Source organism: Bicyclus anynana, chromosome 18, assembly GCF_947172395.1.
Source record: "Bicyclus anynana chromosome 18, ilBicAnyn1.1, whole genome shotgun sequence".
NCBI classification, from domain to species: Eukaryota; Metazoa; Arthropoda; class Insecta; order Lepidoptera; family Nymphalidae; genus Bicyclus; species Bicyclus anynana.
In genome coordinates this window covers 9,172,689-9,186,472 of record NC_069100.1, presented here as the reverse complement: position 1 = coordinate 9,186,472, position 13,784 = coordinate 9,172,689, and the positions used below count along the sequence as shown (strand labels likewise).

The following is a 13,784-nucleotide window of genomic DNA, read 5'->3' as shown; positions in this document are numbered from 1 at the left end:
ATAGCTATCTAACAGTGGATGGAACATATGCCTATCTAACAGTGGATTCTTCACTCCAATGCTTATAAATGCATCTCAAAATACTCAAAATCAAAATTAATTTATTTGTTGTAGTTTACAAGCACTTTTGAAACATCAAGGTTGAGTAATTGTAAAGACTCTGCCACCGGTTCAAAAGGCAGGATTAGCTGATAAGACCCAGCAAGAAACTCAGTTGCTCTTTTTAAAAAATCATTGTTTTACTATCAGTGTGAAGGTGGAAGCTTTCTACGGGATTAAACAGTATGTATTGACTTACCGTCTAAAAAAAAATCACACCACAATTAATAGTATAATCAAAATCATGAATGTTTCTTCTACCTTATCTTGACCTAAACACGAACAGAACATACCGGCGAAAAGTAGTGCAATTTATAGCTGATGAAAGCAAAAATCTTGATATGGTTAACGTCAATACAATAGCCGAACACTACAAAACTATTTTTGTTAATTTAGGGCGATAGAGGCTTAATAAATTATCTGGTTTATGCACAATACCTCTCATAACCACAGTTTTATTTTAATTTACTAGATTATGAAAGCTGTCACCACTAAAACAATTTTTAGTTACAAACCTTACAAACTTATCGTATTATCACTTTGCTATAAAAATTACTGTGTCAACAGGTAAATCGCAAAACACGATTTAAATGAAAATTATTCACATGATAATTTAACATTATTTTGCACTTTGTATTTTGATTTTTGTTTTTAATTTATATTTTGCCCATCAAGAGACAAGATAAACCTTGAACCACAGACTTCAAATAAAGCCTATACCACAGATTATTAACATAGAGACATAAACCATAATAGACACAGACAAAATATTAAGCACAGAAGCTTGCTTATCTATTAGACTAATTCCCTACAAATCGAAGCAAATTTTCCAAAAATTGGGGCGAAAAATAACCCAAATCCTCACACCATAGACTAATTAGCTATGGACTTGCTTCACACTGAAATTCACTAACAAAATAATTGTATATCGTTTTTTTAAGGGGATGAATGTCGCATTGGAAATATTTAACACCATTATACATATCGTTTAACTCTTTGACAGAAGGGTAACGTCTAGAGAACCGGGTCTTTATTATTTAATTAGTCCACCTAAACAAAATTGGAATGAGAGATCGCTCTCTGTGTGTAGATTGGACCGAGGCTCCGTTTCCCATATCCTTTTCTATTGCCCAAACTATCTTCTCCATCCTGTTTATGGTGTTCTTCCTCCTAAACGGGAATGCTTACCGGCCAATTCAACGTCGACCCCGTGAACACAAAGTATAATCCTAGCATTATCTTGACAACTTGAAAAACGTAATTGGAAGTTAAAAATTGCATTGTAGGTACTAATTCCATTGTTAATTAAAAAGATAAAGTTGTCAATAAGATCGACAGCACTGTAACGGATAAATACCTAATAATTATGTCCAGTTCCCGCGCTAGTAAGGCTGAGACCCAAAGCAAAGAGAGACATTAGTAGAACGTAACAATTTGACTAAATCGTGTGGCGGTACGTCTTTGTCAGTAGGGTGGTAACTAGCCTCGGCCGAAGCCTCCCACCACCCAGACCTGGATCAATAAAAAACGTCAATCGGCCCAGTCGGGGATCGAACCCAGGACCTCCGTTTTTGTTATTCGGGCATCACGCTGAAACTACTGAATGAATTCAAATGAAACTTAGCACGGTTTAAGACCATAATGCGGAGATGATTATAGGATACTTTTTATTGCGAAAATAAAATGAGAAGGGAGTGAAATAGGGGTTGAAAGTTTGTATGGAAAGCCCTTCACTTTTAGAGTTACAGTTTTAAAATTTTGTTCATAATTCATATTCATAAAAAACTCAACCCTTAAAGTGGTGAAATAGGGCTTGAAAGTTTACATTGATTTCCACGGGGAAGAAGTCGCGGGCGTCCACTAGTAGGCTATATTGTATCCCCGCATTCCTACGGGAGCGGGAACCATTCGGGTGAAAACGCGCGGCGTCTGCTAGTTAATAAATAGGTAATAATATTCCTTCCATAATCTACTAGAAGATATAATCGCTCCCCTTGACGATATAGTAACTGAAAGTTTAGTAGACCTGGCTCCCCTACTATAAGTTATAAAAGATAGATAACATCTGGATCATTAGGTTTGCCATCCATCACCAGCACACACCACTCCGTCTCAGCGCAGGTGTCGGTGCGGTGTGTCGACTAATTGATGTGACAACTCCACTGTTGGATGTTCGAATAATTTATGTTATTTATGCCACAGTCATGTTATTGAGCGCCATTTTAGTACTTTTGATATGCCCTCCGAAAATTATTTTTTTAATATTTAGACTTGAATACGTCTTTGAAATTACATCATACTTGTACCGAATCGTAGTATAATCTATGAATTGCATCCATAGTGGGGCGTTATTTCAAAAAAACGAATGTAACAAAATCGGGGGATGGGGATACAGTTTGCTCCATACAGATACATAGATAATAGGTTTGCTCTCAGTATAACAGTATATTATATATAAGTTTGCTGTTGCAGCTGCGTAACCAAAGAATTTATTACTCTCTTGGTACGCGTACCTAACTATCAAATCTATCCAAAATGTAATTGAATAGCTGAAGAATCAAAGAATTTTTAGGGTAAGTTAAAATTCTGGTCATAAGCAACGGAGAGCAAAGAGTAAATTAATAAATAGAGGGAAGCGCTGATAATTTGAGGTAAAGCGCTGATAATTTGAGGTCATTTTGTCGGATTTTGAAATTTGCTAGTATAACTTTTGACTCAGAATAGCTACAACTTTCATTTAAGTTTGAATCGTTAGCTCGTTTAAAAACCTATCGATTGTATACACAAAACATTAGCGTAAAATAGATACAGTGAGTAGAAATTGCGTACCTAAATGTAAAAAAATAACATCTAAAAATCTAATCTAAGGTCGGCCTAAATGTCCAAATGTATAGGCTATATGCAGTTGAAAAGGGCACTCCAAGGGTTATGTACATAGGGTGCGGCCTCCTGCTGCTTTCCAGCCGTGGCTTAGCGTACCCCAACCTTCGGCGGAAAAATTGTGGTTTAAACTCTAGCAGTAGCTTCGGTAGGGCATTTTATATACATAAGTATATATATCCACGGCCTCAGGCCGAACTGTCTGATTTCACCTGCCTGGGCTTTGGCTAGTGCTTTCATATTCTCGTATTAAATAGATATTGTACAAACTACGAGACCGTATCATGGCCCAACCAACTCGGGGACTCTCAAATGGGCAATATCATCTATTACATTAGCCGTTTACCATCGACAGGACCTCTGAAGGACAGGGATGCGAATACTTCCTCCCACCCTCGATCATCCAACGCTGACAACGAACGTTAGCTGACATAGCTGTAAACGTTTGTCGTCAACACCAACTGCACTCCATGTGACCGATTGGCCATCCACAGCACCCTCCGTTGGAGGTCCAAAAGGTCGCGCCAAATGTAGAAGCTTTACATACATGGAGTAACTAATGGGACGGACTCTAAGAGCCTCTCTCGTGAGAATCCAATTCGTCTGTTGACCAATCAGGTTTGTGGGCTGCCTGGGATCAGTAGCGATGTTCTGTATTTTTGATCTCTCTCTGTCTATAGTTTAGTGTAAAACAAAGAGATAAACATAACAGAATAGACAGTTACATAATGGCGCTATTGTCCATTTTTTTTTAAAAAGAATATTTGCCAACATATCTTTTTGAATATGATCAATATTCCCATTCCCCTCCAACTAGTCGGGAAAGACTGTATTAGGAGTAGGTACGACAAAGGACCAACGGGGCGGGGATAGAACCACCACCCCTCGGTGATGGGTCCGACCGTTTTTGTGGTTATTTGCCCCAGTGGCCGTGGTTAAAACTAATATTCGGATCCAAAATGACATAAAATTGCAGAGTGAGGATAGAAAGAAAGAAAAATGCGTTTATTTCGAAATTATACCACACATCACAATATCTCCAGTATACCAGGACATCCAGGACAATACCCTGCGATGTGTGGCATAACCCAGAAAATGGCCCCAGCTCAGCATATGAATTTGGACACGGATGCAAATATAGCATAGGGAATAAGTCGTATTCGTAGGAAGTATTTTAATGTCGATAAATACGAACTTAATTAAGTTTAAAGTACTTGGTTAGTATTTACTTACTAGTCTGGCAAATCGAGAAACCGTACAACTTTAATCAATCATGAATTATTATGAAAGCTTTGACGATTACCTTTCAATGCGGGGACATTTATATCGTGGCAGTCTAATAAAAACCTGCATTCATTTTATAGGAAGGAAAGGCCAAGAATATTAAATTTTCTGTAAGATGAAGGTAATTAATGTCTTGAAAATGTTGATATTGCTTTGCTAGGGTATCCCTAGAATTTATTACTTAGTATAGTACCTAACTACCTACCTAAATGTTGATGCAGTCTAAGATTTGAGATTGCGTTAACTTCTACGAAAAATTACCGTTTAAGTAAATATTTCCTTTAAATCGAACTTACCAGTTTATGAAGAAATCTATAACTACTAGGTACTTACTGCGGCTTGGTGAAGTCATCAAAAAATTCCGACAGCAGTATTGTTTTCACTAATAGTTGAATATTGTACCAAATCGGGCTAGAGTCAAACCTGAGAATTAATTTAAACCTGCCAAGGATTGCGAAGGCGTGTGTTCAAGAATAAAATATTTGTTACTATTTGTCGAGTGAGCGCAGATTTGTCGACCATCGCTCGGCTTTGTTTGCGGAGCGCACGCCCCGGGGACTGTTAGAGTGACGGCCGCCACTCACACCGTATGCCTACCTACTAATAGCATTTTTTTATTCTCTACAAGTTAGCCCTTGACTACAATCTCACCTGATGGTAAGTTGATGATGTCATCATCATCATCATATCAGCCGATGGACGTCCACTGCAGGACATAGGCCTTTTGTAGGGACTTCCAAACATCACGATACTGAGCCGCCTGCATCCAGCGAATCCCTACGACTCGCTTGATGTCGTCAGTCCACCTGGTGGGGGGTCGGCCAACACTGCGCTTACTAGTGCGGGGTCGCCATTCCAGCACTTTGGGACCCCAACGTCCATCGGCTCTTCGAACTATGAGCTCCGCCCATTGCCACTTCAGCTTCGCAACTCGTTGAGCTATGTCGGTGACTTTGGTTCTTCTGCGGATCTCTTCATTTCTGATTCGATCACGCAGAGATACTCCTAACAAAGCTCGTTCCATCGCCCGCTGTGTGACTCTGAGCCTTCTTATGAGGCCCATAGTTAGCGACCAAGTCTCGGAACCATAGGTCATCACTGGCAACACGCACTGTTCGAAGATGTTGATGATGTAATCTAATCTTTTCTGGGTTATGCCACATATGGCAGCATATTGTCCTGGATATCATGGTGTACTGGAGATATTGTGATGTGTGGCATAATTTCGAAATAAACGCATTTTTCTTTATTTCGTTCTTTCTTTCTTTCTTTGTAAGATGGAAGCTGGCTAACTTGTTAGGAGTAGGATGAGATCCACACTCCTTTCGGTTTCCACAAGACATCGTACCGGAAAGCTAAATCGCTTGGCGGTACGTCTTTGTCGGTAGGGTGGTAACTAGCCACGGCTGACGCCTCCCACCTGCCAGATCTGGACCAATTAAGAAAACCTCAATCGGCCCAGCCGGGGATCGAACCTTGGACCTCCGTCTTGTAAATCCACCGTGTATACCACTGCGCCACGGAGGCCGTCAAATAAGATTGTATCTACATTACCATTAGGTACCATTAGGTTTGATCATCGTCAAACGCGAGCCTATTTGCATAAAAAAGTAAATATTACACCGAGATACTTACATATTACACTACGGTGTAAACACGTAGCGTGTCTCGCGAGACAAATGTGTACCGGTCTATTGTCGCATAAAACAACGATGTTAAACATCCCCGCGCTCCGCACCGCCCGTGCAAATATTAACTCGTCGATCATGACAGGATTAATGTTTTTATATCACTCCTACTTGTATTTGTTGTATCACTAGCTTTTACTTCGGGATCGACACGTGGGAGTCAGGTCATAAACCTACTCTTCCAGTTGCTATAAACATTTGGAAATGTAAATTAACTTAGAAGAGCTTAATTTCATATTATCGACCAATTCAATCGTCGACTACATACATCGATCTCGTTCTCAAGAATGAGGTTGGCGACAAACTAATTACGCGCCTTTACTACAGCCAAATTGGCTCGGTAACGGAAATGTTTTGACTATTTCAAACGATATCTCAATAACAATGAACGATAGGCATAGAAAATGTAAACAACCTTATTGTAAAGCGTTAACCATTAACTCTATACAGCTACAAAATCTTTTTCTTTTGCCCAACATTCTGGGTTTTATCCAAATCAGTTTAATATACATCACCAATGTCGAGTTTTTAAGAGGAGACACGAAGAAGATTGAACGTACTAGGAGCCTGTACTAGGTAGTTACTTCTTTGGTTACCTGCACGGCTATTCTCTAACGACTTATTGTATCGCAAGTGCGAGTTTTAAATTCACCGCTCTTTCTCATTCTATAGTATTGTGTTAAACAGAGAGAGATAGAGGTGAATTCGAAACTTGCACTTGCGAGTTATAAAATTATCGTTACAGAATAGCCTAGCTGTCATATGTTTTCTGTCCCTGTATGCAAGATTTTTTCTGGGTAGGTAAAAGTTGCCTGAATTTCACGATTTAAAGCAAAGCATGCTATGAATTTTAACATCGAAGCAAACTTACTTATCCAACGTGAAACTATTATAACTAGGATTTATCACACTAATATTTTATAGGCGAAAGTTTGTGTGAAAGTGTGTGTAAGTGTGTATGTTTGTTCCTCCGTCGCGCTGCGGCCACTCAAGCGATATGTCTGAAATTTAGAATGGACGTAAATTTTACTCTAGATTAACACATAGGCTACTTTCATTCCGGAAAAATCCATGGTTCCCGCGGAATTTGTGATAAACTGAATTCCATGCGGACGAAGTCGTGCGCGTATGCTAGTTACCTATACATAATTATGTAATCATTAAAAGCTAATGTAAGTAAGCAGATGTTAAACACTACGCTTACAACATTCAGCAATCATAGATAACTTTATTTTACTACAGACAATCTAAAACAATCACCACTCCACTTTATCTATGACTCCATTACGATTTGATCCCTATAATATGATTTATGTTCCAATAAAAACCTACAACAATGTAAAAAGGAGCCAAGGTTCAATACTATTTTTTTTTTATTCTTTACAAGTTAGCCCTTGACTACAATCTCACCTGATGGTAAGTGATGATGCTGGAAGCTAAGCTGGAAGCGGGCTAAGTAGTTAGGAGGAGGATGAAAATCCACACCCTTTTCGGTTTTGCCGGTAGGGAGGTAACTAGCCACGGCCGAAGCCTCCCACCATCCAAAATTTCGCGAAGTCCGATTTGAGAGTCGATTAAAGTGACATATTTCATCATCATCATCATCATCAATAGGCGTCCACTGTAGGACATAGGCATTCATACATAGGCCTTTTGTAGAGTATTCCAAACATCACGAAGCTAAGCCACCTGCATCCAGAGAATATTTGTTTATTTAAGAATTACTTGTAAAATTAGTTTAATGGACTGCAATATATGGGTATACAGGTATACAGGTCAACTGAAAGCAAACTCTAGGCAAAAAACATTTGAAATTAAAAAAAAATAAATTTAAGACAATTTTGACCATACTTATTGTTATGGCACTATGCAGGGGGATTGATAGAAGAAAGAAAGAAAGAAAGAAAAGATCTTTATTTTTAAGTAATGCCACATATCACATTAAATCTAAATTATAACATATTATGGCTTAACTGTCCACTCAAACAGTGGAGCACTAAAGAATTCCCTGTAATATGTGGCACAACCTAGAAAAAGGCCCCAACTCAGCATTTTGCCGCATACTTTCAATAAAAAAAGTATGCAGCACTGATTTTCAGTTAGGACCCAGTTCAGGTGCCGCCACGTACACAGTTCAACACGACAGTTGATCGATCCCTCGATTCAGTGCTGTAGCTAGGTAACCAGGGGCCCTGGTGGAAATTAAAAAAGATGGGGCCCCGATACTATGTAAACTGGTTGGATTATACCAAGTAAACATATTAAATATATAAAAATACTCAAAAATGCCAAGGTACTTTATCACCAGCTCTCAAATTCTACAAGTTCAGTTCGATCCCGATTTTCTGGTAAGGATTCGAGGGCCCCCTGAGTTTGAAGGCCTCGGACTAAACCGAGGCCGAAGGTCACTGCACCGCCTAGTCCCTGGGTAGCTACGCTATTGCCTCGCTTTATCTGGTGCGATATCAATGTAAGTATCAATCAGTTTCGCTACAGTCGACCGATAGTTCCGTCACAGTTGCCTGATAGTTCCACTAGATTTGCGTGATATTTCTACAAAGCTCTTCGGCGAACAAAAGCGCGCTACCGTGACCACTCTATGTGATAGCGATGATAAAAAACTGATTTCATTATTAATTACTTATTTATCATCGATTTGATTTTTTATTAAAACAAGTTGGTCTAGTGGTTAACTGGCTTCTTAACTTTTTTTTTATATTATTTACAAGTTTGCCCTTAACTACAATCTCACCTGATGGTAGGTGATGATGCAATCTAAGATGGAAGGGCTAACTTGTTAGGATAAGGATGAAAAATCCACACTGCTTTCGGTTTCTATACGACATCGTACCGGAACGCTAAATCGCTTGGCGGTACGTCTTTAGGTAACTAGCTACGACTGAAGCCTCCCACCAGGAACAATTAAGAAAACCTCAATCTGCCCAGCCGGGGATTGAACCCAGGACCTCTATCTTGTGAATCCACCGCGCATACCACTGCGCCATGGAGACGGTCATATGAAAAACAGACTGAAAAATATCGGGCCACGACATAGTAGCATGCTTTCCTTTATTTTAGTTGGGAGGTTGGTGGTGCTACGCAGAGCACTTAATGCAATCGACCCCGGTCATTATCAGTAACACCTGACAGTGGCCGTTAAAGAAATTAACATTATCACCCGCATTGAAACAGTGTGGAATATACCAGTGGCGAAGGATGAAATTTTGACGAAGGTAAGTACGCTTCTTTGCTACTGGTATATTCTCGTATAAGCTCCACATGGCTCTACAAGACAGAATGGCCTATTGTAACAAGCAGAAAATGATTTTAATAATTAATATCTATAGACTCACTTATTCTCTGATTGGGATGAAATTTGGAGATTGGTACGGACTATAAAGATAGCTTATGACCTGATACATAGTCTAAATTTTACCCAGATATTCCGACAGGTAGGTATGAGATGTACGCAAGTGAAATCGTAGTGCATATAAAGTTTACATAAAAACACATTTTATTACAGTTATATCGGTTTTATTATATATCGTATACATTGTTATAAACGTGGTAATTTTATAAATTAGTTTATTTTTGTTGACAAGGTAGGTATAAAAAACACATATTATAACTAGATTATCGTGCGTAATCACGACGCTTTCCAATACAGAATAAGAAAGAAAAATTTCAATTTTATTACAAATTTTGTGCATTCGCCAAGTTAGTCGGCTAACCCCAAATTCCCAGCCATGTAATTTGGAATTAGCGTAACTTAAAACACTTTAAGAAAATAATGAAAATACAAAAAAAAAATAGAAGACAATAGCATCGCCTCGATAACTTAGTCAAGATAATTAAAAATGGAAAAATCACTTAAAAAAGTATAGTTTTAGGAATTTAAATGAATGATGTTAAAATGTGCACTCAAAATATTAACCCCTTATGTGTTTAATTATAGGGGGTTGATGTTTAACTTATGATATTTGCACGAAAAATTACATGTTTTACAATTCCAACAATTTTATCGTGTTGTTTTTTTAATACACTTTAGCAATTATTCGTTGACTATACAAAGAATGCTTCAAATTCTGATCAAATTATTATTATCAGCGTGCTACAGCTGATGAAGATTAACAGATAGATGTAGATGCAACGCCATTAGGACGCAGGACGCAACGTGGGCGATGGATGCACAGTAAGACGCGTCGTGGGCGATGGATACGGCATACGTGGATGCTGACATAGACGCGAAACGCGGGACGCAAACGTGGATGTCGATGCAGGCGCCGATAGAAGAGTGTGATAATAAGATAGGGTGTAACAGAGTAATAAATACTATTTAAGGATGTAGTAGTACTGACAAGTAACTATCTACTGCTTAAATATATATTAAGATGGTATGTTTTAAATAACTAATTTTCCGTTGATATGTTCACGACCTCTGGAGCCCTGTCGAAGAAAAACTGTATTAGATATGATATGATTCCTCAAAACATTCTAGCATAAGAACAACAATCACTCGTGTCAGACTTTTACCGTAAACATAAATAAAAGTATAAAATAAATACTTTTGATGGGCAACCCTAACGCCGCATCGTAAACTTCCCCTTCCAGCTTGTAACGCCCCGCGACGCTCTGCGGTTGCCGCCAGGGCTGTCACGTGTTTAATATTTTATTAGCCATCTCATAAGTTATTGTGCAGTTAATGAAGCACATGTATAATAGTCAGCATACGTATAACGTATTAAGTATACTCTAATCTTTGAGCAGTAATAAAGTTAAGTCATAACTGAGGCTGTGAAATTATTGAAATTTTAGACTGCCGATATGCTTCTTTCTCTCACGGGTAATTTTATATCGTACCGTTTGTAGTAACTTCTCAGCAACGTCTTCGGATAGGGCGCGTACCGAGGCCACTCTTGTATGGCGCTGTCTTGTTCGCGCGTACCGCTACCACGAGCTCTGTCTCTGTCACTGCCGCGAGCTGTCTCTATAAGCTCGAGCGCCAGGCGCGCGTCCAGCTGACCAACTGGATGAGAACGTTTTCCATAGCGACCCACTAGTTGGAACCTGTACTCGATAAACATAAAAGATAGCTATGACTATGACAACATAACGAATGTCTTAAAATTATGGAATTATCTACCAAAAAATTGTGGTGACATGGTGGTGACAAAAGTACTGTAAAAATACACAAAAATCAAATAAGTATCTGTACACGTTAAGTTTTGACATTACTAAACAAAATTTTATGTAGTTTCCGTATACCTACTATCATAATAGATTTAGTACAGAGAAACATTATTAAACGCTGTATACTTGTGACATTGATCATTGGGAAAAAGTTCCGAAAGAAAATATGAAGCCTTTTTATTGGAAATAATCGATCAAGCAGTATTATTTTGGTGACAGATTTGTTATATCGCAACACAAATAAAGTAGCTACAAAAAAAAAAACACTGAGCGTGCACTGATTTTTCGCGTCGATTTTCGAATGATTTATTCTCTTGCATGGTTTTTGAACATGAAGAAACATGATTAAGAATACAAAAAAAAAATGGTTGATAATTTGACTCAGACATGCTATCTTTAAAAAAAATTAACCTTTAAGTTAAAAACCAAGGCTCATAGCTAAAAATAGCTAAAAGGTAAATAACATTGATTGAAATGCGAGGGTAGGCGAGTGAAATCTCTATGTCTGAATTGAATCACCGTTTAAAGAGAAGTCAATATTCTTTACAGCCCCATAACTCGGTGACGGCGGTTTCATTGCCGCTTTTACTGTGATATCGTTTGTTCGATGGGGTAGGTGCCCTGTGTACTACCTAGGTGGTCCAATGGCTCAGTGCTTAGTTGGCTTCTTCTTCTTAGGGTACCTCTCCGACTAGTTATTGTTAGTTGGCTAGCAAACAATAACTTAGATCAGACGCTGTGATAACTGAACAACGTCTGGTCCAATTGGCAAAGTTTGTTGTGTCTTTACAAAGGCTACTGAAAACACGTAAAATTAAGCTTTGGGTTTTCTTTTTAAAAGAACTATTTTTAAATGACTTTTATTATTCCTTGGCAGAAACAGTATAGACCGACGGGCGGGGTTTATTTTGACCTCTCAGTTTGACTGATCTATTTATCGTAAAGCTAGGGTTTCAACGAATTAATCCAGGTTTCCAAATTTCCTTTACACAGTTAACATATCCATGAAAAGAAAAAGAATGAAAATTTCTTCAAATTGTATTGTGTTTGCTTGACTAAATGATTTGAATTTGAGCTTTTTCGAATACAGATAATAAGGTTTAGGGCCAGTAGGCCAAAAATAATGATATTGAGTTTTCTTTTCAAATATTCTGAGTTACAGTTGAAGTTGAGAAGATGGCGGAATTGTTAGGTTACCCATTGCCCCGAAAAGGGACCCAAAGTAGTGTATTCGTGTACTCTCCCTGGAAAGAGTAAGGCAAAGAGTGTATGAGTTATTGTTATATGTGAGAGATTACTTGGTCAGTTTGTGGCTCCTTTTTTAACCAATTTTTGTATTCCTTTCTTTCAGCGTAAACTAACAGTAAATTACAGTTTAGTGACGTCACTCACCGGTCGCGCTGCGTAAGTGCGTGGTGCTGCGCCGAGCGGCCGTAGCGCGCGAATACGAACGGCGACGCCGACACTGGGGACACACACCAGTTTTAAACACAAGCTAGGTAAACTATCATTATCATTAACGCCCCATATTCAGCTTACTGGGAACGAGTCTCCTCTCAGAATGAGAGGGTTGAGGCTAATAGTCCACCACGCTGGCCCAATGCGGATTGGCAGACTTCACACACACAAAATTAAGAAAATTCTCTGGAATGCAGGTTTCCTCATGATGTTTTTCCTTCACCGTTTGAGACACGTGAACAAATGAAAAGTTGGTGGTGCATGCCCCGTACCGGATTCGAACCCACACCCTCCGGAATCCGAGGCATCGGTCATATCCACTGGGCTATCACGGACTACTACTATTACTGCTACTATTACTAGTACTATACTAGTAGCATACTGACTCTCGGCGGGGTGGTGAGGAGCGGCGCGCGCGAGGGCGGCGCACAGTAGCGTAACTGCGCACGCGCCGCGCCACATCGCGCTCTCTCTCTGCCGACAAAGACATACGTAAAGAAGAAGAAGAAGAAGAAGAAGAGGGAGAAGAAGAAGAAATATACTTTATTGTACATTAAAAACAAAAATAAACAATAACTTATAATAAGACTTGGAAACTAATGTACAAATGGCGGTCTTATCGTTAATGAGCGATCTCTTCCAGACAACCACTGTGGAAGAGAAAAACGTAAGCACAGATTCGGGTATACGCACACAAAAAATAAGACAAAGTTAAGTAATTTAAATACATATTCCTAAATACATAAATATACAATAATACATAATAGTGCATACAAACAGACCATGCTTTACTTAACATAAAAGTTACGTCACAAATTTAAGCTAACTTATCTTATTAACTACTACCTGACACCACACGGTTTCACCCGCGTGGTTTCCGTTCCCGTAGGAATATGGGGATAATATATATATATAGCCTTCCTCGATAAACGGGCTATCTAACACTGAAAGAATTTTTAAAATCAAACCTGTAGTTCCTGAGATTAGCGCGTTCAATCAAACAAATAAACTCTTCAGCTTCATAATATTAGTATAGATACAAATCAACATTCTCCACCCATATTCGGTTCACTGCTGAGAACGAGTCTCCTCTCAGAATGAGAGGGGTTAGGACAATAGTCCACCACGCTGGTTCTAGTGTGGTGAAATGATTCGGAGAAATATTAAAACAATGATTGAATTTGC

General features: G+C 38.8%; 1 protein-coding gene across 3 annotated transcripts in view; it reads right to left on the bottom strand.

The window, feature by feature from the left end:
• Nucleotides 1-792, bottom strand: part of LOC112055156 (uncharacterized) — a 39,889-nt gene extending 39,097 nt beyond the window's left edge. Inside the window, exon 1 of one of the 3 annotated variants that reach the window (XM_052887196.1) lies at nucleotides 299-792. The gene's annotated coding sequence lies outside the window, so the exon portion shown is untranslated. The remainder of the gene's footprint in view (nucleotides 1-298) is intronic. The other 2 variants (XM_052887195.1, XM_052887197.1) reach the window with 2 other exon arrangements.
• Nucleotides 793-13,784: the final 12,992 nt, after the last annotated feature.